Source organism: Lygodium microphyllum, chromosome 2 (genome assembly GCF_053477565.2).
Source record: "Lygodium microphyllum isolate KBCC chromosome 2, Lygodium_microphyllum_v1.1.10, whole genome shotgun sequence".
Taxonomy (NCBI): Eukaryota; Viridiplantae; Streptophyta; class Polypodiopsida; order Schizaeales; family Lygodiaceae; genus Lygodium; species Lygodium microphyllum.
In genome coordinates, this window is record NC_141136.1 from 59,367,482 (window position 1) to 59,371,241 (window position 3,760).

Genomic DNA, 3,760 nt, shown 5'->3' on the forward strand with positions numbered 1-3,760 from the left:
GGGTTTAGACACCCCATCACACTGACCAAGGTATTTAAGGTGTAAGAGCCCTAGATTAGGGCAACCAGTCATTTATCAAGATCATACTTTTCACATTCATCTCCAGCTTCCATGGCTTCCTCCTCCCTCCTCCTTCCTCTCTTTCTCTTTCTTCTTTTAGTCTTCTTCCCTCTTCTTCTTGTTCTCTTTCTCTCTCCTCAGCTCTTCTTCTCTCTCCTCTCAGCTTCTTTCATTACAAATGGTATCAGAGCTTCAATCTTTGATCCTTTTCTTCTTTTCCCTTTCTTTCTTTTCAAATCCCAAAAACCCTAGTTACTCAGCTTACAGGTACAGGTACAGCAAGAAGGACTACAATTAGCTTTAGCTTTTTAAAGCGAGCAAGAGCTATGGCTAGAGACTCAAACATATCTGGAGGTAAAACAGTTAAAATAGCAGGTTGTCACTTCTTTTCATGCAAATTTTAAGAGTTCTAGGCCAAGTATAGTGTCCGAGGAGTTGGAAGAGGGCAAAACCTCAGTCACTTCTTTTCATGCAAATTTTAAGGGTTCTAGGCTAAGTATAGGGTAAGTCACTTTTTGCTCCATACCCCTTTCTCTTGTTGTGAAACACAGATCTAGAGCATGGCTATGGTGGTTCAAAGACGGAAAGAAGACTCATGTAGACATAGACTCAGACACTGACTGTCACACAAGTGAATTAGGTTTCAAGATTGAGACTTAAACTCATAAACACAATCTTGTGTTTGACAATGACACTGACACTTTACTGGAAAGAAAAGAGTACTATCATTGCATTAAGAAAAGGAAGCAAGTACAATGCTTTATTGGAAAGTAGGAAGTTGCAGTAGGCACCATTGTGCATATGGGATAGGTAAGCCTGCATGTCCTTGGCCCTGAAGCTCCATACAAAGAGGCTGTTAGTGAGTGTGATTGATCTCAACACCCCTCCTCAATCACAACTAGAAAGGCACAAAGTGTGTAGAGGCTGTAATGAGAACCACATGCAAAGAGTGGGCACACCACAAACATGGTAGACACTAGAGGCTGTCGCAGAAAAAGGCTAAGTGTGGGCACCAAAACCTGATGGACATCCAGAGGCTCTAACAGGGGCCTCACAAAGTGTACATGGACTGTAGTGCCAAGTTACATGAGGAGTTTACAAAGCTTATGGCAAGAAGCATTAGGGCTAGGAAGTACAAGGCTTTTAAAACAGTCTATCAGAGTAATGAGAGTAGAATGACTGATGAGGCTTGTCCTTCCAATCCTAGTGGTCTTCATCTTCATCTTCATCTTCATCTTTTGGTCCATGGTCTTCTTCTTCTTTCACAGCTGCAAGATAGGCCTTTTGGGACCTCTTCCTAGCATGACAAAACTTCTCAGTGTGTCCGGTCCTTTTGCAGAAGTCACAGAAGAGCGGTTCCCTTTTACCTTTGTATATGTTGTTTACATATAACATTTGTTTATCCTTTGAAGTGCTAGGCTCTTCTTTGCTTTTACGTTTCTTTTCTTACTCTAGCAGAGAGGCTTTAATATCAACAAGTTGAGGATCAGGCATATTGGTTAGCGTGGTTGATACATTATCATAGGCAGGAGGCAAACTTTTTAAAAAGACACCACTACAAACATCTTCATCCATTTTTAGCTTTATCCCTGCAAGTTGGGTTAGGAGACTTTCCATGTAATTTAGATGGGATGCCAGGATGTATGAGGCTTCATATCAAGTCGAAAAAATTCAAACAATAGACCACTTTGACTGTGCACCAAATAAGGTATCCAATTTGTCCCAAGTGTCAAGGGATGTGTCACAGGCATCCACATGATGGATGTAGCTGTCATCCAATTCCAGCTTAATGATGGCTTGTTCCTTGTCATCATTCTTTTGCCAAGTAACTGCAAGGTCCACATCTCGAGGTTTCTTTTCTTTGCCATTTGTGATGGCCCAGAGACCCTTCTTCATCAGGGTGAGCTTGATGTGGGTTTGTCAGGTGTGAAACCCGACTCCCTTGAACCGAGAATTTGGAGAGTCTTTTCCCATGTTGCATGGCTAGAGCAGCAGCAAATTAGCTCCAAGATTCTCAGATTTTACAAGTGAAGGAGCAGATTACAATGTGTCAAGAGACACAAGTAATGGTAGTGTGAAAACACACTATGTAGAGACTTGATTATGAGCTTGAATCTTCGTTGCTCGGGGTTGTCAATCCTTCTTCAATCTTATTAGGTCCTTCCCCTCCTTGATTTGGTGCTGGGACAGTAGATCAGATGGCAATGGGGTGCTCCAGGTGGCAGGAGAGAGAAAATGATGAGATTTTGAGCTTTGATGAAACTGGCTATGGCTGACAGTTTAGGGTTTCAGATAGGGGCCTGGTTTTTTGCAGATTGTAGGAGCTGTAGTTGATCATTTTGAAATTTTTTTTTATAGAAATGAAGCTTAATTCAAGCTCTTCCAAAGCCCTATCCTCCTCGTCAAGATTGCAGCATGTATAGCATGCGCAGAGCGGATGAACAGACCAGGCGTAGATTTCGTCAGCAGCCATGAATTTCGATAATGCCGTGCTGGTTGATCAACAATGTGGATGATTTTTGTGCCAGGAGGGAGAGCCCTAGAGGAAGATATGTCTAGAAGAGAGTTCATGAAGATATGCTCTACAGAGAGAGATATGAAGGCTCCATGGAGGGTATGTCCTGCAGGTCACAGTTGAAGACTATGGCAGTGACTGAGAATTTTCACAATGCTGAGCTTCAAGTAGCCAAATGTCATGGATTGACATGATACAGGGAAGCTTTGTGAGTTGGGAACACTTTTTTATAAGGAAGCTCCAAGAGATTTGACATGTGGAGTGAGATATAAGCGACTCAATTTGACAAGGTGCTACTGGCTATGGCTGCCATGGAAGCTCAAGTGAAGGTAGAGTTGGGAGATGAAGTCATGGGATGAAACTGAGCTAACCAGAGGTTAATATGAGCTGAGAGAGAGTAGAGGAGAGCTAAGCCAAGCTGAGCCATGCTCGATTGGGCTTTGATACCATGTTGTGAAACACGGATCTAGAGCATGGCTATGGTGGTTCAACGATGGGAAGAAGACTCATGTAGACATAGACTTAGACACTGACTGTCACACAAGTGAAATAGGTTTCAAGATTGAGACTTGAACTCATAAACACAATCTTGTGTGTTGACAATGACACTGGCACTTTACTGGAAAGAAAAGAGTACTATCATTGCATTAAGAAAAGGAAGCAAGTACAATGCTTTATAGGAAAGTAGGAAACTGCAGTAGGCACCATTGTGCATATGGGATAGGTAAGCCTGCATGTCCTTGGCCCTGAAGCTCCATACAAAGAGGCTGTTAGTGAGTGTGATTGCTGAATCTCAACATCTCTCTCCTCCCAAGCAAGCTGCCATAGCCCTACAATAGAGAGAACTCATATTTTTCCCTAGAGCAGCCATGGGAGGGAAAGACTGAAGCCTCAAGAGCCTTCTCCACTTGCCCCTAACCACAAGCCATACCCTGGATAAGGGTCACAGGCTAGGAGAGACCCCAGGGAACAGCCCGCAATTTGCGGTGTATTTTGCGCTATTGTTCCCTACTCCTATTGCCTCCTCCCTCTGCCATAGCCCTCCTTCCCTACTTCCCTCTGCCATTCTAGGCCCTAAATCTAGACATTGATCTCCTCCTCCTTAACACTCTTGCTCCTGGGATTTAGCCACAAGGTGGACAACAGTTGGACTATTTGGAACAGTTTGGGGCAGCCATGGATTCT